Below are 21992 nucleotides of genomic sequence, written 5' to 3' on the forward strand. Positions count from 1 at the left end.
ATCAGTTGTTTTACAGTGGCTGACATTTTCCATACCACAGAAACACATGTACATTGAGGAAGTTCTCTATGTCTTTATTACAGACCATTAAGTAGAGAAAACTAATATACTTGAAGTGTTTATTTAAAACAAATTTACCATAGTAAAAAAAATATATTCAGCTTCAACATCAACCTTTTAAATCTAAGTTCACAGTATAACATTTGCTGTATATACTGTTTGTGAAATATCTAGTCAAAATCTTTTCGGCAATGATATAGTACAACTCAGGAACAAAACAGATAATCCTATAAACAGGAAAAGATCAACAGTGAAAACTGTCCAAGTCATGTTATACCTGAAATAATGAAAAGCAGTTTCTTCAAATAGTAATTCTTGTATTTATCTTTAATTTTTACAAGTAAATTTGAGAATAATACCTATTCAGGGTTAATTCCTATTTCAAAGATGATGCAGATTGTGAGGGGAAAATACCAAGTAGGGAAATAAAGTGGTAATGATGGTTAGAATTCTCCAAGAAACCCTGGTCTTTACTTCGAAACCATGTATAACTGGGGAAGAGCTACTCAATTACAGGTTATTATAATAAAAATATACAATAATAGGCAATTGTACCTAAAAGTTTAAAACGTAAGCACTGAACCTCTCTAAGCATCAGGTTCCTTGTTTATAAAATGGGTATTTATCCTCTTAGTGTTTCTGTGAAGAAAAGGAAATAATGAATACAAAGCACTTCATACACTGCATTAAACACACTTAGCAATCAATAAGTGGTAGTCACATAAGAAAAGCTGCTCTTATATAATCACACACAAAAAAGTGTGGACAGAAAAAAACTCTAGTTCTCATTTTTAAAGAGAATCTTCTAATAGTTTTTGAAAATAAAGTCATTATGGTTCTCTATTTGCCATGTTTTTTATGGATTGCTCCATCAAATTAAAATTGCCCTCTAAAAACAATTAAAGCAGGAGAAAAAGAAGTGTCCTACCTTCTTTTCTGCACCTGTCACCATATTAGAGTTACTTCATAAAAGCCATATTTATTAACCTGCACAAAGCTATAAAATTACAAAATTTCTAAATGGCAAAATGCAAGCAATATACAAGACTATGTTTGTTCTATTCAACTGTTAAATTATTCTGTATATATTTAAAATGCTGAAGACTTAGACCTAACAACAGATAACAATAACAATTAAAAAAATATATATTTTCTTCCTTTTGGTAGCATCTAGTTGGTAGACATTTTCTTTTGCTCAGCTCATCTTTATGTTAAATTCACAGGAAATCTTGTATTTTAGGTAGATGTTGTTAAATATTTAATTGCTTTAAAAAAAACCACACACACAGAGGCAGAAACTGGAAAGCAGAAATCTAATCATTACGTATACTTTTAGGTAACTGAATATTTCCAACTTAAAATAATCTTTTTTGAGTATGTACTTAATAGTGCCCCCTATTTTTATATAATATACAATCCTCAATAAACACTACATTTGAGCAGTGAAGAGTTTGCCATAAGCCTATTTCAGACAATGGCTTACATCTGTGTGATTGCTGCCTGCCTCTCAAACCCTGTACTGTCCCTGGAGCATAATAGGCATTCTACAAATGATTGGTGAATGAATTAGAGCACCTGGGAAAAAACTGAAGCTCTGGTCTCATTAATCAAATGAGTTACCAACCTATACAATTAAGTGCTACAAAAACAACTACATGACACCTTCTCCAGAAAAGCATCTAAAAACACAGAGGCTCATCCCCAGGATAAAGACACATCACCACATCTGAAACAGAATCACAGACTTCTGAGTTTGATTCAATAGAGAAGAACTCAGTAATTTGCTCACAAGAGGTCAGAAGACAAGAGGTCATACCTATTGAAACCAATAAATTGGCAAATAACTTCACTATATTCATTAATATCAAAATCTCTATAGCCAGAAAAACTCGCACTGTTTAAAAATCCAGTTGATGCTTAATAAAATCATAAAGTCTTTAGAGTCAAATCATTGTACCTTAAAAAAATAAGGAAAGAGAAAACCAATGTAGTAAGCAGAAAAGATTAGAGCTTATAACACAGTGTGTGTAACTAGAGGAAAAACAATTCAATACAATCTAAACAATTAGCACAAAGCTTTCACATTTTACATGTGAATCAAAACAACTGGTTATCTAATTGGCAAGTAAAATATACAAAATACACTGAGAATAAATGGCAGCCATTAAAAAAATAATATAAAAGGAAATACCATGAGATGTCTGGTAAATCTGAGGTCCAAGAAAGAATAAATGTCTTCACAAAACCTGCTATCCAGAATAGACCTAGAAACCAAGTGAACATAGGAGTATTCAGCTGTTTTTAAATGGCATAAAATTATAGGTACTTTTGTCTAACTTGGTACCTAAAACCAAAAGGACTCACACAAACATAGCAGCTAATTCTTAAAAAGACAAATTTATTCTTTTTTATACACATAAATGTAAACACAAGTAAAGGGAACAATTAAAGCTAGAAAACTAAAAGCAAACTGGGAAAATACAATATTAAAAACAGATTTAGAAAAGCAATGGCAACGATACCAAAACAAACAAAACCCTCAAGTAGGAAAAACAATATAAAAGGCAAGGAAAAGCCATTAAATTACAAAACACTCTATCAAAAACTCTGGAAGACTAAAGCTGCTTTTAAGACAATGTTAAAAAGTTCAGAAAACAAAATATAGATGCTGAAAAGATGAATACGATACCCAAAGGTAGACAGGATGAAAATGTGAGGACATTTCCCCCCCCCAAAAAATATTACAAATAAAAGTGTTATTTCTAAAATAATCTCTTTGAGGAGATCATTTATTATCATCTTTCTGTCCTTTATAAGCACCTTACACAGTGCTCAATAAGTATTTAAGATTAAATCAATCTTTTTATTTTCAACATGTATCACTAAGAGAATAAACAGGTGAATTTTGGGCTGAATTAGTAATAGAAATGAAATTAAAGAAATTGTGAGGGAATACAAACCAGTGATTTCATTATAAATTAGAAATTACAATGCCCTCATTATTCATTTAATATTTTTTAATTTATAGCACTGGATTAAGGTATAATAAAATAATACTGGTTGATCAAGATCTATTATCAAGTTACTACCTATGAAATTCTGGGAAAGTCATTTCACTATTCTAGGCTGCAACTTAAATGGAGGTAGGTTAGGTTGATAATCTTACAGTTTAAATCTTAGTCCAAGTACATTAACAGATTATTCCTGATCATCAAAACAACAGAATAAATATGAGATTCTAAAAAGCTTTAAAAAAAATTGACAAGCCCAGCATGGCATGGCCGGGCTTGGCTCAGCAGTTGAGCATCAACCTATGATCCAGGAGATCACGGTTCAATTCTGATCAGGGCACATGCCCGGGTTTTGGGCTTGATCCCCGGGGGCAGGGAGCATGAAGGGGGCAGCTGATCAATGACTCATCATTGATGTTTCTCTCTCTCTCTCTCCCTCTCCCTTCTTCTCTCCCTGAAATCAATAAAAAATATATATTTTTAAAAACTGACAACCGAATGAATTATGTATTTCTCCAGTTGGGTTAGCATTAATATCAGACAGTGCCCCATGAGCACTTGCCTCAACTGATACTCAGACCTCCCCAACCGAGGTTATAACAGTTTTAACAGATACTGAGTGCTTACAATGCTTAATCCTTACAAAGAGCCTATGCTGTACGTATATTTATTATACCCATTTTACAGATAAGACAGAGAGGCTAAACTTGTCCTAAGTTCCATAGCTAATAAATAGTAGAATCAGGATTTGCTCCTTAGCAGTCTGATTCCAGGGCCTGCACATCAGTTTGCCTGAAATTAAAATTTGCCAGATAATTGGTAAAATAAATAACCTAGAATTTACACTTAAGGGGAAAAAACTGACAATGCCTCTCTCAAAAAGAGGAAAAATTAAATAAATACATAAGTATTTATGTATTTATTGCTCCAGAACATCTGACACACTAAGTGAAAGAACATTATCAAAACCTATCTTGTTCCTCCCCCAAACCTGATCTACTTATAAACTTAAATCCATTCCACAGCAATATATTAAAACACTACAAAAGTAGAGATGCATGGGTTTACAGTCTAAAATTTGGCCTGGCTGGGAGTGGCTCAGTGGCTGAGCATCAACCTTGGATCCAGGAGATGGCAGTTCAATTCCCTGTCAGGGCACATGCCTGGGTTGCGGGCTCGATCCCCAGTTGGGGGTGTGCAGAAGGCAGCCAATCAATGACCCCCTCTCATCATTGATGTTTCTATCTCTCTCCCTTCCTCTCTCTGACATCAATAAAGATATATTTTTAAAAAATAAGTCTAAAATTTGTGCTTAAAATATTTCAGGGATGGTGCACAGCACATAATAAAAGGATAAAGATATTTAAATTCCCCATTAAGTTCAGGAACAAACACCTACCTCACTAGTGAATTGAAAGCAACCCAGAAATTAAGAGAACCACGCTCCAAATTTGAAAGTACCAATGTATGCATAAGTATATTCAATTTCTTATAAAGAGAACTATTAGTTAAGCAAAGACGACCTATCTAACTAGAAGTTTTAACTTGGGGAAAAAATTTAACCTGAGTCTCCCTTAAATAACCATTTGGTTCCTAGAGACAAAGAATTTCACCAATTCAACTTACGCTAATATTTTCATAGCAAATAAAATCTCCAGAAAAATCTGTCTTCTTGTAGTCAGGGTTAATGTTGGTGGAACTACTTGAAAAATGGAAACCTATATATATATGAGTAAATGTTCACAAAGCACATTTTCTTGCACTATTTAAGAGTTTCACAGTTTCACTATCATGTTTAGTACAATTAAACCCAACTGTTACTACTTAAATTCAATATAAAGTAACAACACTTCAGCTTTCAAAGTCTGCCACTTAATTTTTTTTTAATCCTCACGTGAAGATATGTTTATTGATTTTCGAGAGAGAGGAATGGGGAAGGAGAAAGAGAAAGAAACATTGGTTCCCTCCTATACATGCCCCAACCAGGGATCAAAATGGCAACCTAGGTATGTGCCCTGAGAATTGAACCTGAAACCTTTTTGGTGTAGGGGACTACACTCCAACCAGCTGAGCCACCCAGATGGGGCCAAAGTCCCATATTGGTTACTTGTTCTCTTGAAACCTTAGTTCCTCATTTGTAAATAGGAATAATCACAGAATATAGTATTTCTGACTTACTTTAAGGATTGTGTATAGCACTCAGTTAACTAGGTAAAATTTCTGAGAATTAAATATTTAGGAAAAGTCATTAAAAGAGGAATATTGGCCCCTGGCCAGTGTGGCTCAGCAGTTAGAGCCTCGGCCCAAGCACTGAAGAGTTGAGGGTTAGATTCTCAGTCAAGGGTACGTACCTGGGTTGCAGGTTCAATCCCCAGCCCAGTAGGGTCACATGCAGGAGGCAACCCATCGATGTCTCTCTCTCAAATTGATGTTTTTCTCTCTCTTCCCCTCCCTCCTTCCCTTCCACTCTCTCTAAAAATCAATGGAAAAAATATCCTCAGGTGAAGATTAACAACAACAACAAAAATGAGTACTGGAGAACAATTCTCATTTATTATACTTGTAAAATTCAAATAAACTATTAAGAAGCTCTGCAAATTCAGAGAGTGTGATAGATGTAGTTTCATTTAAAAAGTCAACAGACAAACCAAACCTCTTCATTACAAATGGCAACACATTGTCTTAACCACTATGCTGTATACCTGAAGCTAACACAAAATAATATTGGGAAAAAAAAGTCAACAGCCAAACCTCTTTATTACAAACTCCAAGCACACTGTTTCAGTTATTTTCTTAAACTTAAAAATCTGTGTACAGCACGGCCAGGCGTGGCTCAGCGGTTGGGCGTTGACCTAGGATCTAGGCGATCAGGGTTTGATTCTCGGTCAGGGCACATGCCCAGGTTGTGGGCTCGATCAATGACTCTTCTCATCATTGATATTTCTCTCTCTCTCTCTCCTTTCCTCTCTCTGACATCAATAAAGATATATTTAAAAAAATAAATAAATCTGTGTACCGAGAAATGGTTAAATACATAGGTCATATGGATCCTGAAATTCTTTTTACAGAATTTTTGTCAAAACAGGTTGGCTCTGATAAGATTTAACTTTTTTTTAATTTAATTTTTTTAAAAAAGTATGTCTATTGATTTCAGAGAGAAGAAGGGAGAGGGAGAGAAAGATAGAAACATCAATGATGAGTCACTGATCAGCTGCCCCCTGCTGGGGATCAAACCCGAAATCCAGGCATGTACCCTGACCAGTAATCGAACTTTGATCTCCTGGATCCGAGGTTGATACTCAACTGCTGAGCCATGCTGCCCCGGCAAGATTAAACTCTTTAGAGAATAAACCAATGACAATCCTTATGATATTACCCAATGAGCACCAAACCATCCCTATATAGTCAAGAATGAAGGAAGGGCTTTCCCAAATCAGCCAGTAGTTTTTGGAACTCCATACTGGTTTACCTTGCAGCCCAGTTTATCTTATCTTTACCTCACTAGAGATTTAATATTGGAATCAAAGTATCAAGAAAGAATGACCTTAAAAAAAAAAAACCACATGAACACAAGAAGTGAACCCTAACTAAACCAGACTTTGGTTGATAAGGATGTGTCGATGTTGGTTCACTGAATGTAACAAATGTATCATAATGTTGATGGTGGGCAAGGCTGTACCTGTGTGTGGGAAGGAGGCATGTGGGTACTCTGTACTTTCCACTCAATTCTGAGGTGAACCTAAAATTGCTCTAAAAAATAAAGTCCATTAATTCAAAAAAATTCAGGTATGAATGATATAGTGAACTATTTGCTTGGCATTATTTAAGGGGGGTACCATTCTTACTACCAGAGTTTTTGGGAAGCTATTCTAAACACCAATTCTGCAACTAGCTAAAGTACTGGTACACTCCTCCATCACTACCCCATAGCCCACTCAAATTAAAATAATTAATTTCAATACTATCCAGTTTTTTAATGCACTATTGCAATTATTTTTTATTAGTAGTTGTCATGCCCTAAAGTGTTAGAGATCACTAAACTCTGGTATAAAATCTAGTAAAATGTGGCCTTTTTTGCAAGTGGCAATTCAGTGGTTGAAATCTGGTTATATCAGAGTTTATAGGTATAAGTGTACAATTTTTTTCCTACACAAATAAAACTGTTCTTAGAATGAGTTTAGTCTTTGTTCATACCAGTGAATAAAACTAAAAAAAAGTTATTTCATTCTAAAACAGTTATCTATTCCCATTTTTGACTTGCCATATGGCCCACATCTACTTATGTTAGAATGTACTGTTCAACATACAAATGCAGAAGAAAAAGAATTTTCAAACTTATAATCACATAAAATTTACTTTTACTTAAAGTAGTGAACACTATAAAGCATAACACCACACATTTCAATGGGTTCTAAAACTTCAGTTAAGCCCGGCCAGGTGTGGCTCAGCGGTTGAGCGTCAACCTAGGATCCAGGTGACTGGGGTTCGATTCCCAGTCAGGGCACATGCCCAATGTGTGTGCTCGATCAATGACTCTCTCATCATTGATGTTTCTATCTCTCTCTCTCCCTCTCCTTTTCTCTCTCTGAAATCAATAAAGATATATTAAAAAAATAATAAAACTTCAGTTAAAAAATACTGTTATCTACATTAGTAGTTTTTAAATTGTGCTCTCAGCAGTCCTGGGAGAGTTGGGGATTGAGATAGTAGGAGCAAACAGAGTCAGAGAAGTTAACAAAAGAAAGTAAGAGACAACATGTTCTTAAAAGAAAATTCTGAAGCTGCATATTCTATGTGGTAACTACCAAATAGGAAAATAATATTAAATGGAACACTACTTAGCAACATAAAGAAACAAACTACTGATACATGAAAACCTTGGATAAATCTCAAAGAAATTACGCTGAGTGAAAAAAAACCCAATCTCAAAAGCTTACATGCTGTATAATTCCATTTATATAATAACATTCTTGAATAACAAATTATAGAAAAGGAGAAAAGATTAGTGTAGTTATAAGAGGGCAACACCAGGGAATCGTTATGGCAATGGAACTGTTCTGTATCTTAACTGTGGTGGTAGATACAGGAACCTAAAAAGGAACCTACACATGTGATAAATACACACACACACACACACACACACACACACACACCCCCGAATAAAAGTTAAACTGGGGATATATGAACAAAAATGTGTGGACTGTATCAATGTCAAAATTCTGGTCATGTGAACAAAACAGAAACAGAGGCATGGATACATGGAACATGCCTCTGACAGCTGTCAAAGGGGAAGGGAGTTGGGGGCCTGGATGAAAAAAGGTAAAGGGACTAAGCAAAAAAAAACCCATATATACATAACACATAGACACATATCCCCTCTGCTAACAGCCAGAGGAAAAGGAGGGTGGCTGTAAGTGGAGGTGAGCAAAGGGAGGATAAATGGGGATGGAAAGATTAAATTTAAATGATAAATATCACAGTATCTCAGATTTGTATTCTGAAAGTAATCACAAAATAAAAGAACTTTTGTCTTTTGGCACAACCATACCATTTCCATAATATCTGCCAGTTTTAACTTGGAATTCAAAATCAAGCAGTTATTACATTAATGCATAACTAATAGGTTACTGCTAACATATAGCAACCAGGTTATAATACACCAAACAATTATAAACTAAAATTTTAAAACTCCACAAACTAATTCAGACATATTAGCCAACACAATCATCAGTTACTTCCCTTAGGAAATATGTGCAAATTTTAGAATGATCCAAAAGAAGAGAACAATTTAAATCTTGAAAGATGACAAAGGTTACTGAATCTTGACACTTCAATGGATCTGTTTAATTCCAGATAAAACCTGTCTTTTTATCTAGGTAGGGTTTTATTAACCCCACTGGACAAACCAGAGTCAGATTCTAAAACATAATTTTTTAAATTCCAAAATACTAAATGAAAAAAAGTTACAGAATATCGTAGGATCCATCCCTTTTTAGATTAAAAAAAGAAATATGAATTTATATATTAAAAAATAGGGAGTAGGAATCTGTGAGTTCATCAAAGTCAAACAGTTAACAAAGAATCATAAAGAATTATATATATAAATATACATCTTAAACACTGTATTTTTAATTTAAAATATCATTCAACAACATTCTGGTGTCAAACCAAAATGTTCTCTTTGAATAGGGCTCCCATAACTGAAATTCTGGCTTACTGTTCTTGTATAAATCATATCTATAATGCACTGCCTATGGGTTTTGGTTTTAGAGTATTTCAAGGCAGAAAATCACTTACTGTGGAGTAGTGTGAATGCAAACTTCCTTCCAGATTTTTATTCTTCTCCATAATCTTTTAGCTATCTTACCTGTATCTAACTTAAAAAAACAAAACCAAAAAAACCCCCATTTATTGTCTGTTTTGTGCCAGGGCTAGATATTTTACCTAATATCACGAATCACAATATCCCTACACTGCCATCTTGACCGGAAGCTTACCAATATTTAACGACAACAATTTTCTTCAGCAGTTAATTTGTCTTTATTTAGCTTTCCAAAGGACTTAACTTCATTTTCATTTAAACAATAATTGTCTCTTCACACTCATATCACTGGTTTATGGAATATCTAATTAAATAATATAAACAATACAAGTACAATGGGATTAGTCAATTTAGGAACAATCATATGACTCATAAGCATTCTACTCAACTAGTGGGAGCAGCTCAGAGTAGTTTGCATCATTCAACATGCAATGCACATTAGTGTTTTTTTTTAATCCTCCCCCAAATACATGTTCTTTGATTTTTATTTGGGGGTAGGAGAGAAACATCGACTGGTTGTCTCCCACACACGCCCCAACTGGGGCCAGGGACTGAACCCGAAACCTAGGCATGTGCCCTGACCGGAAATCAAACCTGCTCCAACCAACTGAGCCACACCAGCCAGGGCAGGCATTAGTATTTTTTAAAGGAACATTAATCTTGTAGTTTGGTTAAATGAAGGGTAAAGGAACTTCTACAGTATCTACATAAAGTACTTCAGGATAATACACAAACTATAAATAGAAATAACCTCAGCATATGAGAAACAGGGATGAGAATCAGAGACTCACTTTTTTCCAGAAACTACAGCTCTACAAATTTTACATATATTAACTTGCTGAATTCTCAAAATGGCTCTATAAGGTAGACTCTATTATTATCTCCATTTTGTAGATCAAGAAACAAAGGCACAAAAAGGTAAGTAACTTGCCCATGGTCACACAGCAGTACAACCGGGTTTGAGTGTAATCAAACCAAAAGCAGTATGGTCCTACAGTTTCTACTCTTAAGCTCTATGCAATACTGCCTCTAAAGAAGTACTGTTTGAGTTTTTTAATAAGTTCTTTTAATTACTTTCATAATCTTAAGAAATGGGGAGGGGGGATTAGCATGTGTCAGTATATCCCCCAAAGCAAATTTTTCAGTAGTTCTCCCAGAGTCCACACTCTTATCCTAGCATTCAAGGCTCACCACAGCTTGATTCCAATTTGTACTGCTATAATTTCAACCCAAGACTTTTAACCAAATAACACATGGGTTGTGGAAACCAACAGATCTTGAATTTCGATGTAGAGAAGAACTAAATATATAAGGTCTGTCACATGATGTTGTACAAAGACCAGTGTTCCCTTATTCAGAGAATCCAAAAATAGTGTCCTGGCTTCTTCTCAAGAGGGGAGTTTCTTAGAAAAGTACAAGGCACCAAGTATCAGGACCTAAATTTTAATCCTTGATCAACCACTTTCTAACTATACGTCCTTGGGAAATTTATTTTACCTCTCTGGGGCTTAGTCTACTTGTAACATAAAAGGGAAGAGACAGAACAGTATAAAAATCAGCTGAGACTAGTACTAAAGTGCTGATTCAAGACCTCACTAGATGTGATTATGTAGGTCTGGAATGGGGCCCAAAAATGTTCATTTTAATAAGCACTTCATGTAAATAATACATGTGCCTGGGCCACAATGAGAAATATTTAATTAAAAGATCTCACACACCCCGGTCGGTGTGGCTCAGATGGTTGAGTATCATCCCATGCACCAAAAGGTTGCAGGTTCAATTCTGAGTCAGGGCACATACCCAGGTTGCAGGTTCGATCCCCAGTCAAGGTGCATAGGGGAGGCAACCAATTGATGTTTCTTTATCACAGATGTTTCTCTCTCTCTTTTTCCCCCTATTTCTCGAAAATCAATAAAAAAATACTTAAAAAAAGAAAAATCTCACAAGTCAATTCTGACTCTAGTTTCTTAATTTCAATCAACAGGGTGCTACTTTACATGTCCAGGACAGAAGTTCTGGCATAAAAGAAAATTCTCTAGTTCATCATGGGATTTGTTTTGCACCTTTCGCCCAATACTTAAAGAAAAAGAAGAAAACAATGGATGAGATTTGGCAGTCCTACAAACTGAATTTCATTTTCTTAAGACAGATACAGTTGATTCAACTAAGTTTTAAACCAATTATGCACCTACGAAATGTTAAGAATCCACTGTATTGTCTCCTAATACTCACTATTCTGAAATGTGCTTTTCTTCATTTTCTCACATAAACATTAAAAAAAAATTTTTGCCCCCCTCCCTTCAGACAGGTAATGTGCCAAAGTCATAACAAGGTATAAGGGAGGCTCATTTCACACAAGAGCATGAACACCCAATCATCACATTTAGGAACTATAAAAGGGTCCACTTTAAACTTTAGAGACTATAATCTCCACTCTACAAGTATTCACAATTCTCAAATTTTTCTTCTCCCAGTTTCTCTGGAAATTGCCAAAGATTATATCAATAATTTTCATTCAGTATGTTACCCAGGGCCTAAATCAGTATGAAATTAAAATTATCATCCAAATTCACTACTAATATTTTGCTATCACTGAAAGGAAATTGATAAAAGTGTCATTATAATGTAATTAAAGTCTAAGTAAGTGTTTTCCATCTCTTTTTTGTCCTTCTGAACTTTTCTACAATGGGTATGTGTTTCTTTAATTACAAGGTTCAAAAAACACACTGCGTTGTCCCTAAGAGTTATAGATGTTTGATCTCTACTGGATTCAATGTACCATCTCATCAACCCCTTTTTAAAAAGCAGTATCTTGCACATATAACAAGTGTAACTCAGGGCTCATTTAGCAATACTAAAACCTAAATGAGGGCCTTAGCTGGTTTGCTCAGTGGTTAGAGTATGGGCCCTTGGACTGAAGGGTCTCAGGTTCAATTCTGGACAAGGGCATGTATCTCTGTTGCAGAGGCAACCAATCGATGTCTCTCTCTCACATCCAATTTCCCTCTCTCATCTCCCTGGTGGTCTAGTGGTTAGGATTTGGCGCTCTCAATTTCTCTCTCTCTCTCTTCCTTCCACTCCCTCTGAAAAGCAGTGGAAAAAAATATCCTCTGGTGAGGATTAAAAAAAAAAACAATTAAAGAAAAAAAAAACCACAACTAAATAAGGAATTAAAACTATATCATTAAAAAAATAATTTAACAATCTAAGTACTTAATTTCTGTGTTCTGGATTTCAAATTAGACCAGTATTCCAGAAACTATTTTAAATTCCGTTTGTGTAGAAAACTGTGCAGAAATACTATGTGATACTATCTAAATTATCTATACTTTTCCTTCTCAAATTTTCTTTTACTTGTTGTGATTACAAAAGTGACCCACATACATTACAGAAAAACTAGAAGAGAAAACTCCTACAATTCCAATTACCCAGAAAAAAAGCCACTGCAAAACCCTGGTATATTTGCAACCACTATAGAAAAATTTATTCAGGAAAGAATCAACAGAAGCTAAGTCTCAGAGAGGAAGGTCTGATGAGGAACAGAATATCTACACAATTTCAAAATATCTCCCCACAAATTACTTAATAATAGCAAAATGAAAAACACTATACAATCGAGAAACTACTTAACACCTTAATCAAGCAATCAAAATAAACATACTGGTAAAGGGTGAAAAAAACATCAAGTACCTCCAGATGACAGAAAAACACATATTACTTATCTAGTATTCCAGCCAAAAATACACAGTCTGAATCTAATCATAAAGAAATCTTAGACAAACCCAAAATAAGGGGCCAATGTCACAAAAGATAAAAACTGAGGAACTCTTCCAGATTAAAGGAGACTAAAGAGACCTGAGAATTAAATGCAATCTGTGATCCTGGAGTGGCTAGTGTAGCAGAAAAAAAAAAGCTAATAAAGGGCATAACTGGGACAAATGAAAATGGACTATGGACAACTGACTAGTTTAAAGTATTACATCAATGCTAAATTTCCTGAATTTAACCACTCTGGTTACCTAAAAAAATATATTTGTTCTTAGGAAATGCATACAGTACTTAAGTATCAGGGATTGTAAGAGGGCATGCATAATATGTGCAACCTACTCTCAAATGGCTCAGAAAAAATTTATATATATATATATATATGTACAGAGAGAATAATAAAGCAAATGTGTCAAAATTTTAAAAATCAGGAGATCTGGGTTAAGGGTATAAAGAAGTTTTCTATTCATGTAACTTTTCTGTTAAGTTTGAGATGATTTCAAAATGAAAAACAAAAAACAACGGGCTATTATAAAAGCATTCCTCAACTATATATGTATACTTTTATATATAAGTAAAATCATCAGTTTGATTCTAATTAGTTTTGGAGGCGCTCCCAAGTACCTGTGAAAAAAAGGCAATTGTTTTCAGATGAATTAGAAGTGTCTTTCTCTTGCTCTCCATGCAAAGAAACTCCCCACCCCATCCACATACACACAACATAAATACTCACCCTACCCCATCCAGTCACAACTAATTAGGAGAATCGAGATGGAGAACAGTGGGTCGAAGACCCCCTGTCAAATCCTGTAAGACCCAACTGTACTTTCTTCAAATAAGTTCTGTGAGCTTTCCCTATGGCCTTCTAACAAATCTTTTACTTAAGCTGGTTGGGGCTGATTTCTGTTCCTTGTAGCCAAACAAACACTAAAACAACAGGCTTTCTGAAAAGTAGAAATAAATGGTGCAAGACAAATAGCAGCTAAATTAATCTTTTGTCTGTCCTTCAAAAATAGTTTTGTATGGGGGGATAAATGGTGATGGAAGGAGACTTGACTTTGTGTGATGAGCACACAATACAATATACAGATGATGTATTATAGAACTGTACACTTGAAACCTATACAATTTTATTAACCAATGTCACCTCAATAAATTCCATTAAAAAATATTGTTTTGGCAGGGGCTTAATGGTAAGATGTAACAATGCTGTGTCAATTCAACCAGTTATATACCTTCCTTTAAAGAGAACCAGAAAAGCAAATAATTCCCAAAGGAGCAATCAATCATATTTTCTGGAGAAGAGCAACTATGTATCAGAGTAACCTCAGACCCCCCCCCCCAATCAATTTATGGCTGCAGAAGCACAGTCACATCAAGAATCTTCCCATCTTTTGCCACATCATTAGAGGGGAAATGGGTTTTCAAATCTTAACCCTGTTTTTATTTAAACAACATATCAAGCAGGATAAAAGAAATATGAGTTCTCTCCGTAAAGTCAAAAATAGAAATTATTACATTTCATTATTATTCTGTGAAATAAGAAAAAAATATTAGAATATTTTATCTTTCTCATATATAATCTCCTGATGTGCAAACTTTTGAAAAAACAAAAGTGTTTTTTCCTGACAATATCCTAAATGATAATGGTTAATTCTTTTAACCACATTCTTCATTTTTTGCTAAAAACCATTGACACTGGGCTTTACCTTACTCTTAGATAAACAGTGAAAAGAATGGAAATGAAGGTAAATTCTGTTTAAGTCTTTAAATTAAAAATGTTTTAAATATCCTTTGAAAACAAAAGTCAACATAGATTTAAAAATTTAAAACTTTTATGGTCTCAGATAAAATGTTAGATAACCTAATTATGTGAACTTGATCTTCAAAATTACCTTATAGATACTACAAACCAAAACTAAATCTCACTATTATATTACTTTGCTTTCTGCCACAGGCTCAGACCGTAAATGATGCAACCACATCGGCTATAACACAGGTGTGATTACTCAATATTATCTTTCTCAATAACAAACTTCAGGACCAAGAATGTGTACTATTTTGGATTAACTCTAAATTGAGCAATCTAAGAGTTGCTAGAAAAGTATTTATCTTCTTTAGTTGTTTAACTGGAATAAAAAAAGCTGCACAATCACTTGTTTCTCATGTTGATCTGTACACAGGTCCTTTCTTAGACCCAGATTTCATATTTCAGACAGTTTTTTTTTAATGTTTTTATTGATTTTAGAGAGAGAGGAAGGGAGAAGGATAGAGAGATAGAAGCATCAACGAAAGAGAGACATCCCTAGGCTGCCTTCTGCATGCCTCCTACTGGGAATCGAGCCTACAAACTAGACATGTGCCCTGATGGGAATCAAACCAGAGACCTCTTTGGTTCATGGCCAATGCTCAACCACTGAGCCAAGCCGGCTGGGTGAGACAGTTTTAAAATGCAAAACCAAATATTTTAATTAAAAATAATGTGATTGACCTGTTGCATTGAAAATGACCCACATCACTAACAGTTTAGGTAAATAACCAAGTCAGATTTTCAATAAAACTGTAAAATTCACCTAAAATACAAAAATGGCTTTCCTAAACTGTCTAAGAATAAAATTTGATTTATGAGCTGTCCATGAGGAAAAAACTGATTTCATATTAAGTGAAACATAAGACCACTGTTCTGGACTCTGACTTAAGTACAAAGCATATATTACCAATGATTAATAAACACTTTTCATATTCTTAAAGACAGAAACAAATCTAATTAACTTAGCCTGAGTCACCAGCATTTGATTTTTTTTTTTAATCCTCGCCCAAGAAGTGAGGATATTTTTTCCACTGATTTTAGAGACAGTGGAAGAGAGGAGGAGGGGAGGGAAGGGGAGAGAAAGAGATCGATTGGAGAAAGACACAGCAATTGGTTGCCTCTCACAGGAGTGCCCTACCCCCCACGGTGGGGGGGTGCCAGGATGGGACCTGAAACCCAGGTACGTGCCCTAGACTGGGAATCAAACCTGGGACACTCAGGTGAGCAGGCCGATGCTCTAGCCACTTAAGACACACTGCCCAGCATTTGATTATTAATGTAGCATAAGTATAACAAGAAAAAAAGCCCAATTTCTTCTGGTTAATTCCTAACTTTATGAAATACTCGTTTAATTGCAATAGCAAAATTTTTACAGTTAAATACTGTCTACTTCAAATTTAGTGCACTTAAAAACCAATTTTCAACCACAAATATTACTCTTCCATATTAAATAAATTTTTAGGTAATACAAAAATATTATCCTTTCAATATTAAAAAGAGACTCTTCCCAACATATGTACATTAGAAAACAGACAGTAAAAAAGAGACAGTGAGCCACTCCAATTTTAAACCCAGCCTAAAAGCTAACTTTTATACAGCAACATCTCAAATAGTATCCTTTATATTTTGCCAGTCAACACACAAAAATAATTTTACCATAAAATAAATTCTATATTCAACATTGAAAAGTAAGTCTCACTGGATACAAGTATTCAACACTTATTCTAACATATGACATGAAACAGTCCCCTGATCACCATGAATATTTGAGATGTAAATGTACTCAGACAAAAGCTTTAGATTCAACAAATTGGGCGCCTTCCATCTGCTAATAAAATCCTTTGAAGATAAAAGCTATTATACATGAAAATATTTTTTAAAATAAAGTCTTTTATGAAAATTCCATTCTAGTATTTCTTAAGCAGTTTTTAATAGCTCTTCAAAGTCCAACTGGTTTTATACAACATTTTAAACACACAATGGTAGCACACATTTAAGTCCCAGTAGTAACTTCCAGAAAAGCTGAGTTGTTAGGATTTACATAATAATATGCTTTTAAAAATAAAACCATAGGTTTAAGTGTTGCATGATGCATTAAAATAGGTACATTATTCTTAGAAATAAGAAACCAATTTAAGAAGTCATAATTTTGCTAAGACCACTAAGGTATGTATTAAGGGAAATAATTTCTCCTAACTTGTTAATTGGCTTTTCTCCTCACTTCCTCATTTTTAGATCCAAGAAGTCTTAGAACTTAGGTAATTTCTAAGTTATATGGTAAAAATTCTCTGGCTGGAAGCTGTGAGGAAGACAGACAAGCCAAAATTGTAGGAGTTATTAGAGACCTGAAAAGTTGGAGGGAAATGAAGAAGCCCCGTAAAGGCTTCTAAACTTGAATTGTTATCAAAGGGATCCTATAACTCATACTGACAACAAAAGGGAAGTATGATCAAAATGTAGTCTCTAAAAATAAAATTTGCTCTCCAATTACATTATGATTTTCTATAAATCCAGTTAAACAGATAAATGACTAACCCCTCAAACTCAGCTATGCTGACAAAGACCATTTGACTAGTTTTCCCCCAAGGGACCAAACATTTCAAAACTCTGGAAACAAAAATTATGCCTAACCTTTTAAAAATATGCCTCGACAATCCTAACTTAAAACACAGTCAACTGGATTGTACAGTAATAAAAAACAAACACTGACAGCCATGTTACTTATAAAGTAACCATTTAAAACAAAGTGTAATATACTAAAAAAAAAAAAAAAAAAAAGCCAGTCTCTTTTACAGGAACCAAAACGTATCAAAACAAAAAGAAACAAAACACAAAGCAATGAAGCAGGGCAGTATGAAGAAAGCTAGCAGAGTGAAGGAAGCTTTTCTTATAATTTCTAACTTGACATTGTTTGTTTGAAGCCAAGTAAGTCCAAATGCTTTATGTGTTTAGACCTGACCAAGGTCAGTATCAAGAAAAACATGGTATAGACAGTGTTTCCTCCTATGGCTACACAAACCAAATTTCCCTAAGAGTTTACTGATTTCCTACATTAAATAGTAAGTTAAAAGTACCAACCTTCTTAACCACAGTTCTTAATCACTTAGTCTTTCAAGTAAATGCACAATCTTTACTCAACAGTTAAGGATCTGTATCTATATGATCATTCAACCTATTACAAATCCTTACACAAATTCTCCCACTACCCATCATTTTTTTGTAATAAAATATTTCAGAAACTCTAAGGTTGTGTACCCAGTCTTCTATGATTAAACTCCCTGTATCAGTTATTCCTACAATTATTTTGTTGAATAGAAACGTATCAATCTAGTTCATATATGAACTTTATGATTCCCTTATTCCATTGTATATATTTTAGATCAGAATTTACAATAGAATAAGAGAATCATGAAAGGGTGTATACTCGCCAACCTTTTTAAGCACTACTGGACTGAAAGGCACTCATCAGTTGCTTCACAATCAGAATGGTCATTAAATGCCATTAATTGCCCACTCATATTTCGCTGCTTAGTTGAGGCCAAAAAGATCGACCTCCCACTACGGAGATGAAATCATCATTCTCACTTTTAAAAATATCGTTAAATGACACCATTTAATTTTCTGCCTCAATCTATAAGATTCTGAAATTAGCACAAAGTGGATTCAAGACTATTACGCTGTGGCTTTCATTTAAAGTCTATTAAAAGTGACTAAATTCCACAACCCATAAAAGATAAATGGGCGCATTGGGGGGGGGGAGTCTAACTAAAACCTTACTTTTTTACCTACATAATGATGGTAGTGTATTGTAAGACAATATTAAAAGGCAGCAAAGCATGGAGCTTCACTTTATCAAATAAATACACAATTAACTTAGAAAATTCTTAAGGAATGCTTAAATATATGGGGAAAATGGATGCAAAATTTAATAGTGAGAAAAACAAGCATCTCCACACCCTGTGAAGTAACAGGTTTAGGCTTGTTTGTACAGCTCCCTAAAAATTAATCTGAGAGTACAAAAACCAAAATTGGTCAAGATTTGGATGGGAAACATTTCACTCTAAATCAAAACATCTAGTCACACAAAACAGGTTGCATTTACACTTACTAAACATTTTAATTTACTTTGGCCTATTGATTAAAATATGCTTGGATTAAACTTAACAAAAACTATTATTTGTCCCCAAATAATTTTTTTAAAATATTTAAGACTCCTTAGCTTCACTATTGAAATTTCTAAGGCCACCTGAGTGTTAATTTTTTCCACAGTGGTGTCATTTTATTTGCCTCTCAGGAAAAACCAATAAAATCAATCAACTAAAACACAGTATTGTAATTTGCAGTAAAGTCAACACATTTTTGTAAACAGTTTGGGGAAGGAAAAAAACCCGTCTTTCCATGTAAACATAATAAGCCTGTAATATGCTGCAGACAAACGCACTGCATGGGGTGTGGAGGACCCGAGCTGATTAGATTACCACAACATCAGCCTGAGGCCGCCATTTTTAGAATCTGTAAAGGACAAAAGAGGGAAATTTCACTTTTTACTCCCCATCTCGGAAATTAAAGGGAAAACGGACTATTTTCCAATTAGGTATTGATGACTCCGGCCTAGAGCTGAATGCACCTCACTTAATTCTCTTCAAGGTCTCCGGAACTACAAATACCTTATTATTCAGATCTCCAAAAAGGGGGCAAACAAGAAAAACGGAGTTTACTCTAAAGCTAACTCTAGCGATTTCTCTTAGACTTTAAATTGTATCATTTTTGAGACAGTCTAGCAAGAACGGATCTCTACGGAACTAAGGCCAGTGGAAGAGAGCACTCCGGATTGTTTTTTCTCTCTCCTCCCCCGTTTAGCACAGTGAACCGTTTGTTTCTTTTCTGTGTCTGCTGCCACAGTGTTTGTGCCAATCCCCTGGTCAAAATAAGCTCTTCTGAAATGGGCCATATTGTGGATTATAAGCCTCCGGTACAGTAAAGGACAGCGGTAATGCAAGAGGAGTGGGGGAGGAGACTGAGAAGGCAGGGTACTGGGGTGGCCACCTCAGGGGCGGGTTTACCTTCTCCCGGAGAGGATGAGAAGCTGTCTCGTTCTCCTACAAAGGGAGATAGAGACCCAGGGCGTTCTCTTAACCCCTTTCGTACTGATAAAATTATACTGGAAGCTTTATAAGAAATGGAAGAAAATGAGGCCTAGGTTTTTCAGCACCTGAACAAGATGCAGTGGAGGGAAGGGAGGGCTGGCAGCTATTGGGACCACTTCGACACAAAACCTTCTAACACTCACAGGCTTCCCTCCTCACCCAAGCAGCCTTAACCTGCTGCCAAGGAGGAGTGCACCCCCTCCCTAACTCCCACTCTCTAGGGGGGTTAACTGCCAGTTTCCCCTTACCAACCCTAAAACCCGCCATAATGCTCCTTCCTAGAGACAGGGAAGAGAACGGATAAATTCGATTCAAAAGAGCAACGTCTTGCTCCAACCAAGACACCTGAGAGTCAACGTCTACTCCCCCACACCACCAGAAGATAAAGATGAGAAGACCTCCTCCCCCTTGAAACTCACGTCCCACCCCGCAAGCCCCATGAACTCCCGAAGAGACGACAAGCACTGACCTGTGATGTTCACACACCAGACACCCGAACTCCGTTACTTGTTCGACCCCCAAGGAGTCTCTCCACACCTCCACGATCAGTCGACCCCCAGACAGCAGCCACTGCGGACACAGGAACCGGCTCCACACACCCCCTCCCCAAACAGCAGCACGCAGCCTGTTCAGCAACCAAGGAATAGGGGCGGGGGGTACTCAGACAGTCAACAGGAACGCTGAAGCGACGGCGAGGCTGCTCGGAGTGTCTATGCCCCTTCTGTTGCCGCTCCCGAACTCAGGCACGGTTTCCGACTGGGCCCCCTGCGCTCGCTCAGTGTCACTGCCTCTTGCTCTGGGAAAATGGCGGCCACGGCGGCGGCGGCCGCGGCGGCGGCGGCGGCGGCCGTGGCGGCCAGTGCACGGGGCCCGCCCGCCCCGCTCCGCAGGGGCAGGGGGGGAGGGGACGAAGCTGCCCGCCGCCATTTTGCTTTTGGGCTGCCGCCCTTTGCTGTTGCCTTTCCAGAGGCTCCAAGACAGGCAACTGGAGGCTGAGAGGTGGACAGAATCTCCGTCTTTTTCACAAAAGATGCATTCAACAACTCACGGAAGGTTTGGGGAAATTTCGGTATTTGATGGGATTGGTTCTTTACCTTTTCCCTGAGTAGCCCTCAAGTCTGGATATCGGTGAGCTTGGGCATGCCACTACTGGGTAGAAGCATGTTGACAGTAGGCCCTGGTAACGACCACCCCCTCCCATCACCCTCCTAAATCAATGTACATTCTCCCACTCCTCAAACCACCTCAGTCCTGGCCTTCCCCTCCCCCTCCCGTCTGGCCTCCAGCGCTGGGTGAACTCAGGGTGTAAACTGACACCCACTAGGGGCTGAGGAGGCTCCAGTGCGCAGGCTCTGGGCACCAGATAAAAGCGGAGCTGGCGAGTCCAGCCCCATCTTGATGGAGGAGCGAGAAACGGAAGAGGTCGGGGGGAGAAGCAGTAAGAAAAATTACAGCCACCATCAGCGCCGCCTCCCTGCCACCGTGTATCGGGGTAAAAAGCTGTCGTTGCTGTCGGTGCAGTTGCTGTCGCTGCCTCCTACTTCTCTTGGCCCCGGGGAAGAATTTCCCCGCCGGTGGGACAGTGCGGGGAAGGGAGCGGGAATTCCTTTATGTGACGGTGATTCAGTGGGGAGGGGCAGACGGTTATCTCAAAGAAAAAAGGACAAGGCAAAGAATAAAACATGGGTGTTTCCCCACGGTGATTCCCGCTCTTGTTTTCGGGGGTCTTTCCCCGAAATGGCGGTTTCCGTCTTGTCCTTGCCTCACAGCGACCCGAGCGCTCGGTAAACGGAGTGGGGAGAGGCAGAGGCGGTCCATGCAGCCAATCAGTGCTTGATGTAGTCTGTCAGGCGCGTTGTGATTGGCTAGCAATGACT

The 21992-nt window shown here is 36.7% G+C and overlaps 1 protein-coding gene across 3 annotated transcripts in view; it reads right to left on the reverse strand.

The window, feature by feature from the left end:
• The window catches only part of KMT2E (lysine methyltransferase 2E (inactive)), an 83750-nt gene extending 62796 nt beyond the window's left edge, over window positions 1-20954 (reverse strand). The window contains exons 1-3 of one of the 3 annotated variants that reach the window (XM_081146516.1): window positions 20585-20954; window positions 2252-2324; window positions 616-699 (exon numbers count right to left, since the gene is read on the reverse strand). The gene's annotated coding sequence lies outside the window, so the exon portion shown is untranslated. The remainder of the gene's footprint in view (window positions 1-615; window positions 700-2251; window positions 2325-20584) is intronic. The other 2 variants (XM_081146517.1, XM_081146518.1) reach the window with 2 other exon arrangements.
• Between the last annotated feature and the right edge of the window lie 1038 nt (window positions 20955-21992).

The sequence above is a fragment of the Miniopterus schreibersii genome (assembly GCF_964146895.1).
Source record: "Miniopterus schreibersii genome assembly, chromosome: 9".
NCBI lineage: Eukaryota > Metazoa > Chordata > Mammalia > Chiroptera > Miniopteridae > Miniopterus > Miniopterus schreibersii.